Genomic DNA, 16,202 nt, shown 5'->3' on the forward strand with positions numbered 1-16,202 from the left:
AAAAGTAACACGTTTGACGCAACAGGTTGAAAATTCAACGAACATAAAAGTCCTACGTAATTTTCGTGAATTTTCTATTCGCGACATCGCATAGGCTCTAAAAACGGCCGAATAACACGGAAACGGGGAACGCGCGAAAAGAATATCGCCCTCTAACTTTCTCCGAATCACTGATTTCGCATAACGCACACCCTAGATTCGACGAACAGAACCGAGACAAATCGGAAGTCAAAATACGTGTCGCGCTGCCCCTAATCGATGACCTTCTCCCCTCCCTTTTCGTGTTATTATTCGGGCAAATTGTATATACAGATACCGTATTATCAATGGTAGACTAATCGTAACGAGTGTACAGGCATTATTTATAAAAAAAAAAATAAAATAAAAAGAATCGTTGATATTTTCGTTCGGATACCAATATTAAAATTGCAAGTTAATTGGCAATATCATAATCCGATGGAAACTAATTGCACAACTGTTTTTCTATCAGCACCGTTGTTGCGCAATCTCGTACACTAAGCGAGAACGTTATTTATACGACAGGTTTTCCAAAACTATTATGTAATTTTCAAAGGCGTATTACGGCCGGCTATTACACGCATCCATCGCGACATCGCTCGGAACGCACGTTCCGCGTGCTTGGTTCGTCGCATAGATCGAATTTCGACCTCACATAGGGTGTCCCAACTAACGCGACGAATTATCTCAAAAACTGAATTGCAAAAGGAATGAATTTTTATCGACGGAAACGATCTGGCTTTCAATTGCATCTCGTATTTTGGTACGACCTCTATATGCATCTATGAGTGTCCTGTCAATAACCCAGAGTCGTCGATCTTTAACCCGCCTCGACCGTATTGGCGGTCCCCACATTTCTTACCCGCCGAACTGCTTGTGCCGTAACTTTGCGAATCTCGCCTGGAACGCGGCAAGCACGTCGAGTCGTACGTGCAGCGCAGTATTCCGTCGGCCTCGAATTTCACGTAGCAGGGAACATTAACGACCGTAAGCTTACTTTGTTGTTCGCAGCCTGCCGCGCGCCGTAAAGCCACATCAATACACGGCAATCACGCTAAGAGCAGATGTTATCCCCACCAACGCCGCCCCACTACTCTTTCCAGTCTCGAGCCAGAGAGATCGGTCGAGGTTTGGTAGGGATGAATCGGCTCGTGTCGTCGATGCTCGGCTTCCCCCGTCCAGTAGGCGCGTGTATCCACTACGAATCAGGGTCGTGTGCTGCCAACGTGTTTCCTTACTACGCGGATTCTCGCTTAATTTGCTACCTTCATCGAAGTGATCGTCGTTATCAATTGTGACGAAAACGAAAGATACCCCCATCGAAGGAACGACGCGAAGATTTCCGATATCGCTTTCGCGCAGATTAGATTAAAAAAGATGTTATACAAGAGATAATTTCGGAAGATGTCGATCTATCGTACCGATTAATTCGACTGCAATTTGAGTTATTTGAAACCTTATCGAAACACTCTCTCCGAATTAGAACCTGACTTTTTTGTTCATCAAATTCGTACCACGAGACACACGACAATTTTAAAAATACGTACGAACATCGATAACGGTTATATAGAAATTAATCCATTCGTATTGGCATAAATGTGACCAGAAATAGACTTCGATCGTCCTTTCTGGTGTACGGCACGAAACGACAAGTAAATATAGCGTGACAATTCAACGAGCCTCTCTTCGATGCACCGAGAACTACGGCCCTGACACGTGTCTCGTGCCACGTACGACAGTGTGCGCGTGTACGTGCAGAGCGATCGCGACGCTGTGCGCGCGAGCCTTCCAACAGCCTGGAGGGAGAACCTGTTCAAGAGTGGGGAGAAGCAGAGTGTATCGATAGAGAGTGAGGAGGGGGCAGCCACAGCGTCGTTGTAGGTAGTGTGACGTCACGCGTTCCACCAGCTGGTCGGGAGACGCGCCACTCTCCTTGTTGCCATGCCCGTGTTTTTGCCGCGATAATGTCGGGGGGGGGGGGGGGGTCCGGTCGGCACTTGCGGGACCTACGAACTTTTCAGGGGCCCGAGTCGTTGGGCGACGAAAGGTGCAAATGCACTCTGACACAACGCGTCAAACCGCGCGCGCTTTGATTCGGACTTTTAAACCGGGAGCGACGGTACCGATGACACATCGTAATGTATCGTTGCGATACAAATTAATTTATATCATCGTTCCACGAGCTTTGCATCGGTTGGAACTCCCCGTTAACGCAAAGTGTTCCACGAACGTTAATTACGGTCTGGGAGTAAGTTGGAAAATAATACGAAAATATAAAACAATATTTTTCCACAGTAATAGACCATGTAAATTATTACTGCAATGTACTGTCGATAAAAATTTTACTCGATAAAAAATTCTTTAACCGTCCTTCGGATATTGATAATCGAACGTACCGATTCTCGAACATCGTACGCGATACTACTGTATATATAAGCGCTAGACTCCACACCTTCGTACGTCTTTCGTTTTTGAATCGACGTTACGCGTTCAACAAAGAACGTGAAAGTTGCTCGTTATCTTGTATACATTTATAATTAAGCGCGCTCAAGCTGATTAAAACGACCGGTGTTTTCGTTTAATTAATACATAACTCATTATTGGTTTCTTTGTATCGTGAAGCGGGACTCGCATTGTTCGATACACTGTTGCGTGACGAAATCCTTTAATTAGTGGATACGCTTATCGAGAATAATCTGTGAAACACCGGTCGGATAATACGGCGTGTCAATATTCCGCGAAATGTGCACCCACCGGTTCTCGTAGCGAGTTTCGACAACTTCTTCGATCCGCCGGCGCGAAACGCTCGACCGTCGACCAATTGTGAAAATCTTTGTCACTACATATTGAGACTACTCCCGGCACGGTCATTTTCTATTTCTAGCCGAGCGTCCTCCGTGGATGCGTCAGAGGTGCCCATCTGGTTCGCTTAGTCTCGATCGTGATTACTCTAATCTAGAGAGCCACCACGGGGGCTTTGGAAAATTATTCATCGTCCTTGACGATCTCCCGTACCGATATCGTTAGGATGAAAACATCGTTGACCCATATACGCCTAAAAATTATGTTGTGCACTTTGGAAAGTCTTATGACAACGCAGAAGGTAACAATCACCTACGGGACATACAGAAACATAAATACGACTATTTACGAAATAGTAATGTTGATAATTTTTTATGTTTTGAAAAACAATACAAATTTATTTAAGAAAATAAGTAATTTTGCAATATCTTCTTTAATTTTATTTTTTTTGTGTATGTAGAAGTAAAAAGGATGTTTTGATACAAAAGATCAGTTTTTCAATTAAAAAGTAACGATACTAAAATACGGTACAATTCTTAAATTGGATAGCTGAACGCTTGTATAAAGTTTGTTGAAAATCGGCATTCGTTTTGTGAGATTTTCTTACGATAGAAAATTTTCTACCGATAGAAAGAATATTTTTTAAAGGCGATTAGTTTTTAAATTATTCGTTAGATATGTATCGAAGAGTACTAGCAATATTTTTGAAGCAATAGTGTTGTGTATGAATAGTAGGGACGGTTTTAATATTGTTGAGAAAAAATGTCCAATTCTTTTGCTCGCGCAATATATTCTTAGTATGTATATTGCGCAATACTGCCTACACACGTTTCAATATATTGACGTCAATAGTATCGAACACTTTTTGATTGTTTCAGTATATTGCATCAATCCACAATATCATCCCTAGACGATCAATTTTATAACCAATATTCGATATCGCACAATAATATTAACAGTGCGTGGGTATATCTTTACACCGAAGTCCGTTGTTACAAGTAACCCGAGAAAGTAAAAAACACCTGGCAGATATTCGATCCCACGTCGCTCTCCGCCGGGGACGAGCACCCATTTTTGAACGATGCGAATCGACTCTGGTGGTGCTTCTTAATTGTGCAATTTTGCATGGATAATACGTTTGAGAAAATGACTTGATTCCGTTGATGTTATCAAAGGGAACAAAATCGACGCCGGTGGCGCGACAATTTATCGTCCGTCACTGAGTGACAGTGGTCGTTAATGGGTTAAAAACAGCTCCGAGAAGGGTTGACCCGTTTCCGACGGCATCGAACGTTTTGAAGACACGACGACATTAATGACGTTAACACGCGCAGGATTTCCCTGAAGGCGCGTATCGCGTATATAAGCGTGACGTAATGCAGGCATTAGTAATTATTGTGGCATAATGCCTGTGTGACGCGCGGCAGCGGGTATTTATGTCCACGCCGATGGAAGGAAACGCGTGCCTGAGGGAATTCATAAAACTGAGCGAAGCAACGGCAGTACCACGGGAGCTGGGTGTATGTATGCATGTACTTCGGGTCTCCTTTGGATTTCCGCCATTGCGAACGATACTTTTGCATTCTGAGGATGTCACATGGTTCGGTGATTTCCGACTCGGATTATCAATAGCTTTCGTGTATCGCTTGTTTCGCTTCTGTGGTTTGTCGGATACGCTGCGAACATCGTGAAAGCAGTAAACGTTTACGGCCGTTGTATTCGTAAAACTCGCGTTACGAAACTAAGTGAACTCACGGAAAAATATAAACGAAAAATCGACACGAATATCGCGTTCGGTATTCAATTCGTAACCGTATGGACGTGATCATATCGAGAAGATTACGATTATTCCGAAACTCGGGTTAATTTTTGTTAAATTATTTTAATATACGGCCCGCGTGCTACAACTTCCTATTGCGTGTGGACGTATGCGCTCGCGGAAGGTCAGTGACAGAAAAACGAGATCACAGTTTCTCGGAGCGAGAAGCCCAGTCATCGTCCTCCCGAAATTTCGATTGGCGTCGCACTCGCAGCGCCGCCTGCTAGCCACTTTGGTACTACAGTTGGCTCGAAACTCATTCCAGGAGTGAACGAACGAATGCGCGTACACACGGTGCCTCTATTACCGTGTGTTTCCATCGTAAAGGTGCGTTCAGGTACCGGGCTGTTAACCCCTTTCTGAAGCGGATTTAATCAGATGCGCAAGTTTGTTGCGTACCGACAAAAACGTCGCAATATACATGCGTATTAACTTCTCACCGATAAATTTCTTTGTAAACGGCGTACATAACCTCGTAACGATGCGTTCGCCACCCTCTGTTTCTAAACCAGTGTGACACGAGGGACCCGATTATCGCGGTGAGTTTGTAAAATTCGCGTTACAAGCGGAGAGAAATCGAGAAGTAAATGGTGGTTTCGAGCAAAGTACACGGAAAGATTAAGTCACCCACGGCGGTCTTTAATAAACTTTGTCACGCACCGAAGTACGATGAAAGCTACCGCTTGCGACACTATCTCGCCGCTGTGCACTTAAAATTGAAACGTTCCTTCTTCCTTTTGACTCTCTATACTTTCATACCGGTAGAATACAAAATTCGCTATTCAAGGTTTCTGTTCGAGATATCTATTTCTTACTCGGAATATTGTACAAATCCTGCAGAGAAATCTTAATAAAGGAGGTATTTAAATTTACATAAAACACGATAGGCGGCGTGTCACGCGTTCAATGTCTCGTCGAGTGCGATTCCAACCTGCCCGGCCACCGATTATGTACATGCCGCGCGTCGAACCGGCCTAAACGCACCTTAATAACACGTTCACGACTCCACTCTATTTTCGTCCACGGATTCGCCATAGAATGAGATCAGTGCGCTAAATTTACAACGGGTCCCTCTCTTTACGCGCTGGAATGTTATCCTCTCTCTTGTGCTATGCTCGCTGGATCTTGCATGGCTTTCGTCGTTAAATAGACTCGTTTCAAATTGCCGTGGTCGTGCTGTAGAAAATGGCCCACAATAGACACAGAACCGGGGCGCGTGGGGAGCAGGAGGACAATTTTGTTCGAAATTTAACCTATAAATATCGATTCCAAACATTTCGTCTTGGAGATTAGTCTAACCACTTAACTTCTATTGTTTGGCGAGCATACATGTTATTTTAAGTAGGCAACATTTATTTAAGGTAATTCTATTTCATTTTATTTATTACTTATTAATTTATAGGCAAATTTTCTCTTGACTGGTTCGTAAGTATTGAAATGTCAATATCAATAGCTAGTCTTGACAATTTGGTGACTATTAGATTTTTAATTTTTAAAAATCAAAAGTACTGTGTACCTATACGTTAATAAATTTGGCTGCGACTTTCTCCAATAAGGAATATAACATGTTTATAATTGGATGCGTGTTCAGTCTAATTGGGTACTGTTTTTGATACGCTTTGTTGTCATAATGTATATCGCGCAACGACGAGTTGCAGGAAAACACGTTCGTTTGCCAACGATGCGTTTGTTGGTGCGTCGTGAACCAACATTTCGACTTCGTTCAAAAGACTACACAACAATTCATGTTTCGCGCGTGACCTTTGTCCGCGTAGAGATAGTCCGGCGGCGTATGATTTTCCTCTCCTTGACGAAATCTAAAATTTCAAAGTTAAACTTTGACCTCTCACAGCGGCGTCAGAGCTTTGAGAAAAAGTTTCTTCTTGGCGCTTATGTTCTTCTCAGTATTTTACGCGACTCGATACCAATGCCCTCTGTCGATAATACGCGCGGGTCGATTTACTGAGACGTTCGCCAATGTCATCACTGATTGCTCTTCAAATATTCACGTATATTCGAATATTCAAGGAAATGTAATGTATTAGTTACATTTGAAATATGGATGTGATTCAATATAATTAAATATAATTCAATATAATTTAACAAGTTAGTTTGTCCGATCAATGATTTTTTATATTACTAAAATTTCGTTCCGTCTGTTTACAAATTCTTATCAGACGCTATATATATGTTTTCTTTGTTTCAGATGTAATTTCACAAGGCGAGATACACGGCGATTTATGGAACTATGGATTAATGCCTGTTACCTCTCGCAACTGCGATATAAAATCTGCTTTACCGAGCAGGCCTTGTAACAAGTAGAAACGAGTCGTATCTAACGCGTTGTATTATTATTCGAAATTACGTTTCGAACAACATTATTTGAAAACCGTCGAGACCGATTTAATGGTTGTTAAAGATCTATAAATACTGGAAAGTGTACGGACGCTTTGCCTCGACCCTTTTTTTAAGTGTGCGTAAGTACCAGACCCCACAAAAACGTCTTGTGTATACGCACGTGTGTGTTTACCGGTCGCCTTAAAAAGAGACGATGCTCGGCTGCCGTGCGTTAAATACGCGCACGTGCGGGTTTAACGAATTCAGTGTGTGTGTGTATCACCGAGCGTCTGCAACGGGTAAGCCTCGGTTGACCGCGCTAACCAAAACAAAACGACACAAGACGTTATTTCTATTCTTTCAAGGAACCTCTGCACTATAGGCTATTCTTTAAAAAGAAAATTCGTATTGTCGCAGCGATGCCGGGGAGTGAATTATTAACGAGTTACGTGGAAACGAGTGAAAAGACGAATATTCAACTGTGAAACGTAGTGTCTATAGAAAACTGTCGAAGATCGTAAAAGATCGTAACGCGTGTACATGAGGAGCGTGCGTCGGGTAATCGAATCGCTCGGCGAAAAGTATAAAGAATAAAGCTTTCGATCCCCTGCGTTTCCGTTCGCGTAAGTTTCGTAGCGAGATGTACGTGCGTATCGTTCTATTATGCGCGTTGTGTTTACCGGTATGCGTTGTATAGAAGTTCGAAGTAACTGAACGTATTGTATCGCGATGCATCGTGTTCAAGTAACAAAAGAAAAGAAGTGTACGACGCAAGACGCAATTCTGTTTTCACGGGAGGGGAAAGGAATTATTTCACGAATCGTTCGCGCGTGGAAATGAAATTAATATCAAAATTTTATTTTTCATCTAGTTTCTACGGCTCGCTGGAATTGAACGTTTCCACTTTTCGTAGCGGCAGAAATAACTAAACGCGAATTCGATGAATCGCGAGAACGCGCGAATTACTGCGTGAAAAATTAGAGGTCCAAATAATATTTCGAGAAAATTGTTTTAAGCCGAGGCAAAACGCCCGGGTTCCAAACGATCGTTTCGGTTGATCGATTGGCACTACGAAAACCCCAAGCGAACATACCTTCGGCGAACGTAGTTTTCCCGTGAATTCGGTCCCGAATTAACCGATATTGCTCTCTGACTGTAACTTACATTTGCAAATTAAAATTTGCTCGTGGCTTTCAAAAAGGGTCTATCGATCCTGACAATTTGTTTGAGATAGTGCATTTTATGTGGAAATGAAATTGAAGTTCTTCAATAATTCAAGGAATCCGTAATTTGTTAAAACAATTTTAAGCAGCGTGAACTTGTTTATTTTCCGATTTACGAGAGATATTGTAATCGCGAAAAAAAATTTTTTCGCAAAAAAAAAAAAAAGACTGCAAAAATTTTTGTTTCGAAACGATTCGATTTATTTATGTCTAAATGATTTGATTAGATTTTGAGTAAAATCGATTCGTGGTTTCCGCTCTAGAGTTTTTGAGGTTATGTTTTAAATAAGTCTTAAATGATAAATTAAATGTATTTCTTTCCTTCAAAAGTTAAATGTAGACTTTATATGTGTCGATCGCAATTTTTTATATTTAGAAAATTTTTATTTTCAAATTCTTTGTACAAAGGTTTCAATTAATACATAGATGAAAATATTTTTCTTTCAATGTTTTATAATTTTTATTTTTGTCGAATAATTATTTTCTTTGATTAAAATAGCATTGAAGCGATACGTCGAAATGCGTCTCTTAATTTAATCAAGTTCCAGAAATCGGCGAAAAAAACTTGAGAGCCACGCGCTGGATGCCTCATTGGCGTATTAGCCAAAGTGTATTCAATTGTTATGGCCAAAGGGCACGAAACGTTCGAATCCTAACGGCCTTGGCTGACTTTTTTTTACGAACGCTATAAAAGAATACAGTAAGGCATGATAATGAAAACCCAGCTATGCACGAAATATTGATCTTAGCAAAGGGCTAAAAGACGACACGTTCCACCGGTATAGAGATTTGAACAAAATGGTCTTTGGGTAACATTGCAACAATCGCGAATCGTTGAGAAGCCCATCCGACGATGGAATCGTGCCAACTAATCCATTCCTTGACAATTTTATTCAAAGAGGTCAGAAACAATAGCAGTAAAACGTGTTTCACTCGATCGCGTACTACGATCTTCCATTTCATTGTTTTCGCATTATTCCATCTACTCGGTAATGATCGTATACATTATTAATTAAATACACCAAACAAAAGGGAAATTATGTGCCGCGAAAGATACATGGAAATATCTCCAGAAAATCTAGAAACGCTGTGACGTTTGATAAAGTACAGTTCAGTAATGTTAGTAACGTTCGTAATGAGGTTATGAACCGAGAACAGCTTTGAAGCAATCTTTTCCCCTCCAAAATATTCAGACGAACAAAGGCCTAATGCATTCGATAAAGCACGCAGAACGTTTCCACGTATTTAGAAACCGTGGCGACATCTGTTATTGTGGGAAAGTTCGTAATCGGTCGAAAATACCTTAAGCGATTGTAACGTTTCATTCCATAAATACCATTTGTTTCTTCTCAGTATGTCACCAACGAACAAAAAGACTCGAGAAACTCCAAGGTCAATTATTCGAGTAGAGTGTGCTACAACTATCGTTTTCTCGGCCAAAAAATAAACTCGCGACCGACTATGATCCACAAGACGAGAAGACAGGGACGAATCTAGCACAAAACTAACGAATTTGAATTTTCAATTCAACTATTATTCGAAAGCACAAATAATATTTTTCGCGTTTGAAAAATGTCGCGATACGTGACAAATAACCTAATTTTGTTCGAAACTAAATATCTTCAAACTTATTGTTAACGATGTAGAGTGCACTTTTCAGAGAAATAAAGAGGAATTTTTTTTCTTGGATAATTTTTCTTCTCACAAAACACTGTTGTTATAACCTTACAGAATTTCAGAAAAGGAAAGGCCCCTCGTAGTAATTAACTTCAGATCTCGATAAGTCCAGATCCGCCACTGCGAGGAGGATAAGCGAATGAAATTTATATTTCGGCGTGGTTATCTTACGCGACTCGCGGAAGTGTACGTTTCGGTTCGCGTTACTGGCAATTGTGGTTAATTGGGTTATTTTTCGCGCGACCCTGGGAAGCTTAGCTCGATATGCTCGTACGGTTCATACGACTTGGAAGGGGAACTCGCCGCTGGAGCAACAAGGAAGGAAAAAGAAACGGACGACTTCTGGGATTTTATTGCGAGCCGGGCAGCGTGGACAGTCTAACCTCTTTAACACGCGGTCGGTACCAACGAATCTCTGCAGTGTGGATCTTGTTTACATACAACTTCAACCTCAGTTATCGACATTATAGCAAAATCGTTAAATGTTCGTTAAATATTCATCGAATGTTTGAATATTTCCGAAACGGTAACATTAATGCAACCAGACTTACTTAAAATCCGGGAAATTATTCATATGCATGTATTAGTCCCATTAACTATAAACGCGAGAGCTAGTGAGAAGTGATTTGTAACGCTGGACGAGTTAAATTTAATGAGACAGGTTTGTCGGATACGCTACAGGTTCCATATAGAAATGCAGGTCGATGTTGACAGATGTCACTCTTTTAACGACGCGCTATTCCGAGCAATCTTATTATTACGATGAATCGATAGGACGCGTTAGCACGCGTAGATAATCTCGGGAACGTGTCGGGAACGATTTTCAATGGTGGCGTGTTTAGCGACGTTGATATTGGCCCCGGGCCAAACGCGTAACAATCACCTTGACGACAACTTTCTAGAATCTCTGACGGAATACGATTAATTTGCATTTCAGCGTTACGAATATACCGTGTTTTGCTGTCCTGTTGGTAAAAGTGACGCGAGGCGCGCGTGGGCTGAGCGTCAAGCAAAATCGCGCTGCTCGAGGTTCGCCAGCGAGCCTTCCCGATCGGTAATCGATACTGGGTTAGCTCAAGAAATTAGCACGAGTTTGTTTTGTTCGTTGCGCCGCGAACCGGAGATCGAGTACAAGTCGGAGAATAAATTAAAGGGAAAAGTCGCTAACTTGTACCGTTGAGTCCCTCATTAGAGGGACTCTTTTCCACCGTAAGAGTTTATTTGTATTGAAAGAAAATTGGTGAAAAAAATAAGGTTAAAGAAAAGCTGGGCTGGGGTAACACCTCGGTATAACCTTAAAAAATTCCATCGAACAAATTTTATAATATCAGTGTCTCTCAATCTTCACTGTATAACGAACGAAATTATTTATTTTTTTAATATATTGTAAAATATACATTTTTATTAAGATTTATTTAAGTTTCAAAAATTAATTTAAATGTTTTGTACTAAAACTTTGTACATATAGACTAGTATAAAAAAAAATAAGAACAATTTACAAAATTTATATTACTTGGTGTTCAAGTAAAACTGTATCGATAAAAAATGGAAACTCGAATAAACAATGCTATTTTTTAGAAATCAAGTGGGAACGGTTACGCGTAACACTGGAAAGTCTCGAGAGTTTGGTTTCGCACATAGTTTGCACCTGTATTTAGACTTCAATGAAATTAATTCAAAGAACTTTAGTTAAAAATCAGTAAAACTTGAAGACCCTTGCATAACGGGAAACATTTTTTTTTTTTAATTTTACCCCCATCGACACGTTCGCGAATCTCGGAGATCTAGTGGACCACAGTTTGAGAAACACTGTTATAAATGATAGTAATTCCAGCGTTTACTACTGTCGACGTACGTAACTTGGAAAGGAACGAAGAATTCTCTGGACGAATTGCCCTAAAGACTATCTTGACGTCCAAATGACAAAACCATAGCTCGAAAACGTAATTTTCCGCGATTAGACGAGCCTTGAACGGAAGGAAGAATCGAGGCGGTTGAGGGGGGAAGGAAGGTGGGTACTAGGTTGAACACTACTTCGAGCGGCCCACTTTCTTTACTTTCACGCCGCCGTCGTTCTTCTTTCGACGCGCTCGCTACTCGGGCTTCGTAACTCGACGACGAGAAAGGCCCTATGGCGGACGTGCATACTTGCTCTCCTCGTGTACACGCGCACACATGCGCGCAGCTAACCATCACCACGCCGCCCGACTCGAGCATGCACGCCCGTTCGCGACATGCAAGAGTAGCATCGAACAATTTCTAACGGGTTTTCGTTCCTTTGCACGAAGAGCAGGGGAAACACGCCGCGACAAGCTTCTGCGTTTCGATGGGGGTTCGTTTCGGCTTCTTTTTGCTCGCGTACATCCTCGTTGCTTGCTCGCGATATTTTCCATCGACGCTTATTCGCTTGGAAAATATTCCACGTGTGAATCGTGTTGCTCGCGACGTATAAATCGCACAGTGTAAATACAACGCGTCGCGAATTTCTGTTATCGGATTTTCGAACTTTTTTCGACCGGACGGTGACACGTAATGAAAGAGTCAAGTGCCATTACCGATATCGGAGAAAAAAAAGTGGACCAAGGAGTTTGTTACACGAGTAAATTACCAACGAGAACAAGAAGGGGGAGGGGGAGACAGCTTCGCGTCGAAAACGGGATTTTCGTACCGTTAATTAGGAGATCCGTGTGTCCATTGTTCTCGGCTTCTTTTGCAAGCGCCTGCGCGGAATGGCGCGAGTGGTGGATGCCCTTTCGTAAGTCACTTTGTAATTCAACGCAGATCTGGTATGCGCGATAATACCTTTGTTTAGAGCCAGATCGTCGTTTCGATGCGCGCGCGCCCGCGTACACGGAGAAAGAGAAACGTTGCTTGGATGTGTTCGCGCTAGTCAAACAGCTGCGTTCGTCGCGTAGCCCTACGAAAGTGGCTGTGCATGCTCTCTCTCTCTCTCTCTCTCTCTCTCTCTCTCTCTCTCTCTCTCTCTCTCTCTCTCTCTCTCTCTCTCTCTCTCTCTCTCTCTCTCTCTCTCTCTCTCGACCGGGACGTAAATAGTTACGAGGCTCTTGCCGTAGAATTTTAAAGCGGAGTTAACGTCTGCCCCTTGCGCTCACGCGATACGTTTAAGGCGATATCTCTGGACGCGTACGCGAAGCTTCCGTGAAGCCACTGAACGCCGCTCGCGAGATAGACATTCTTCGGTCCGCGGCTTGGCTCGCGTTTACATCGACTGGCGTCGCCGATAAAATGTATCGGGACTTGTTCCTTGCACCGATGCCGTTTTCTACTCTACTTGCATAAAAACAGAAGCATTTTGTCTATTTACCACGATTGTTACAAAAATAATGAAAGTCTGTTGAAAAACATTCACAACGACAATCATAGTCTGTACTTTGCGTTCAAGTGTGATGAACATAATCGATAACCAATGATACTACATTATCTAAACGACAGTGTGTGTATGTGTATGTGCACGCGCGCGTGTGTCGAACTTCTACTGTTGACTAAATGTGGGATATGTTGCAAGGTGGCGTATCGGCAGAGTCGTAAATAGTTACGTAGATGTCGTCGTTGAATTTTAAGTCGGAAGAAAGGGTGGGGGGCGAGACGCACGTCCGACAAGATGATACATAACACGTACAACAATGCAGATTAGTCGCACCCGCGGCAGGAGGAGACCGCTAATGTTACTTTAATTCGTCGGTTACGCTCGGTAAAACGGATGTCTACCATTTTATGTAAACCTATTTCTACGTGTTTATTTTAAAATAATATTTTCCTCCTGGAATTCCCGTCAGAGTTGATAATTCGCGTTTAAAAAATCGTTAATCCACACCTTTCGCTTCGTGCGCGAAACTCGGTTATTTTATTCGCGTCTATCGTCGACTTTTTTTCCTTCCCGTTTCCAAAGGCTGGAACTACGTCAAGAATATCGCGCGCGCGCGCGCGAAAGAGAGAGATAGAGAGAGAGAGAGAGAAGTTACGTCTAAATCGTCCTTGAATGTAAGCGGAGACAACGTGCGAACGCAAACCAACTACAAGAATGTAGCACGCATACGTATGCATGCACAGGAACCTTAAAGGCTTCGATAGAACGCCCACCCTGGCGAGTGAACCTTGCAACGATTAATGGTCAATAATATTTTGCGTCACCTAAAATAGGTTTGGACAGCCGGTGGTATCGGTAGCCCCTGTTACCGGTCGAGTAGTCGGGGTTAATGCGGTTCCTGCGATAATAACTCGATACGTTGGTTGGAACGTGCTCTGTTCGTAAATCTGTGCGCATATGTTACTTCTTCGTGAAGAAGGGAAGGGAGGTGGACGGTGGCAGAGGAGGAGGTCAGAAAAGACCACAAAAATGCAACGAGAATCATAACGAAACGATCGTTCCTAAAAATCTGATTAATTCTTTCCGGTTCAATTTCGTGCATATTTGATCGTTTTGGAATTTCTAGGTACCGATACGTGCAACATTTTGTAGAGACATCTGGCTTGTACGTACTGCATCGTCGGGAACGATGTTGTTCTGACTCATCAACTCTAGAAACGGTCAGGAAAAAAAATGATCGCGTCCCTCAACCTATCCCCCCTCCCCCCTCCCCACCCCCCGTCCGCCCGCCAGGATAGTTGCGAGAAATTCCTCGTTCTCCGTTTTTTGCGATATATTTTATACGTACTTTTCCGTAATGGTTGGAATTCTAAATTCGTCTAATATCACAGCAACGTAAAAAATTCGGCATACAATTTTGAACGCTTTATTACCACAAGTAAAAAGTCGCTCATTGATTGGAAATCCATGCGAAAAAAACAAAATGAGATACGAATTGACCAAGATCATACATTACGACTATAAAGTGTACAAAATCGATAGCGGCCGAGCAATCCACTTAATGGCATTCCCTAAGCAGCCGCTGAACGCGATAAATCGAAGGCTGCGGACTATTTAGATATACCGTAACGATATATCGAGTTGTTGGTGCAACATCAGATAGAGGAGAGATTAAATACTAACGAACAGTTTCTCGCTTTATCCCGCCAAAAAGAAATCGAATCAAAATTCGTTCGATTTTTCGGAAAATAGTTTTCATACTTTATTGAAATCTAACCAACGAAACAACATATGCACTGCTAAGCGGAACTGATTTCCGTGAAAAATTGAAAATATCATCTTCGACGAATTATCCTCATTGTCTTATCGACAATGGAATCATCGCTCAACGTGGAATGATTTGCCTTCTTCGTAAGCGATCGGACATTGAAAAAGATAACGACACACTGCGTTGTAATTATCGACGTCCATAAAAAATAAAACTGTTGTGCAATCTTAACCTTACGCTTGCACCATCCCCCTTCCCCGGAGCAACAATGTCGAACAAAACACACTATACCCTGTTTTTGAACGATTCCCTGGTCGAGCCACTCGAAGGAGCACAGCCTTACGATTCATCAATCCTCAAGAGTAACGCCTACGCAAAAAACCCCGACCAACGGTTTTTCCTCAGGATTACGTTATATCCATTGATGATAGATGCTGTGTCATACGCACATAACGCGTAATATCGCTGCTCCTGTCGCAAAATCGTCACGCGCGGTACTTAGCGACAGGGAGAGGAACCCTGGAACCGCAGAGGAGTGAGGAAGGACTGAGAGGGTTGGAGGGGGAGTAGGAGAGAGTCAGAAGCACAAGAACAAATGGGTGACGTGCGTATGGATGGAGGTTGCTCAACTTGACATCGCTCTCGTGACGTCATACAAAATCATCTTACCTGAAGACGAAATCAACTCCTCGTTGCTGTCCACACCGATATGTCGATAGTGGAATTGACTGATAAAGAACACCGACGAGACGATGAGAATCCACAGAGAAAGCAGTGAAGAGACACAGAAAGAAGAGAGTCTTCGGAGGGGACGACGGGTAAGTCTTCGCGAGCGAGCACTGCTCTTCCAGAGGACGTCGCTTCTTTGTTCTTCCTTCCTGCTCTCGCAGGGCACTCTCAGAGCTTTACCACACACTCCGCTGACTAACGGAACGAAGTTAATCGGAGCACGTTAGGCTCTCTCGGCGTCCTTTCGTCACTGCCGCCGTCGCACTGTTTAGTATACCCAGTCGTAGATAACGCTTCGATACACCACTTATGTTTTGCTGCTTATTAAGTGCACTCGTACGCGAGACACCCAGCAGTCTCCGATTCAGTGTACGCCTCTTACGAAAAGACTCGACCGATAGATGACCGAAGGACAAAGAGGAAAAGAGAGATGCGCATATATATATACATATATATGTATATATATGTATATATATATATATATATTTAATACGTGTGTGT

General features: G+C 42.4%; 1 protein-coding gene and 1 long non-coding RNA gene across 7 annotated transcripts in view; one reads left to right on the top strand and one right to left on the bottom strand.

Annotated features, from left to right (window-relative positions):
- LOC143146612 (uncharacterized) overlaps nt 1-16,202 on the bottom strand; it is a 128,512-nt gene that overhangs the window by 18,139 nt on the left and 94,171 nt on the right. The window lies entirely within an intron of this gene.
- LOC143146619 (uncharacterized) lies at nt 2,015-8,306 on the top strand. Of its 6 annotated transcripts, none has more exons than XR_012992024.1 (3): nt 2,751-3,121; nt 3,699-4,966; nt 6,846-8,306. It is a non-coding gene; the product is annotated as an uncharacterized LOC143146619 (long non-coding RNA). The 6 variants fall into 6 exon arrangements; XR_012992027.1 differs by having other exon boundaries at nt 3,699-4,420; XR_012992028.1 differs by having other exon boundaries at nt 3,699-4,340.

Source organism: Ptiloglossa arizonensis, chromosome 5 (assembly GCF_051014685.1).
Source record: "Ptiloglossa arizonensis isolate GNS036 chromosome 5, iyPtiAriz1_principal, whole genome shotgun sequence".
Classification (NCBI taxonomy): domain Eukaryota; kingdom Metazoa; phylum Arthropoda; class Insecta; order Hymenoptera; family Colletidae; genus Ptiloglossa; species Ptiloglossa arizonensis.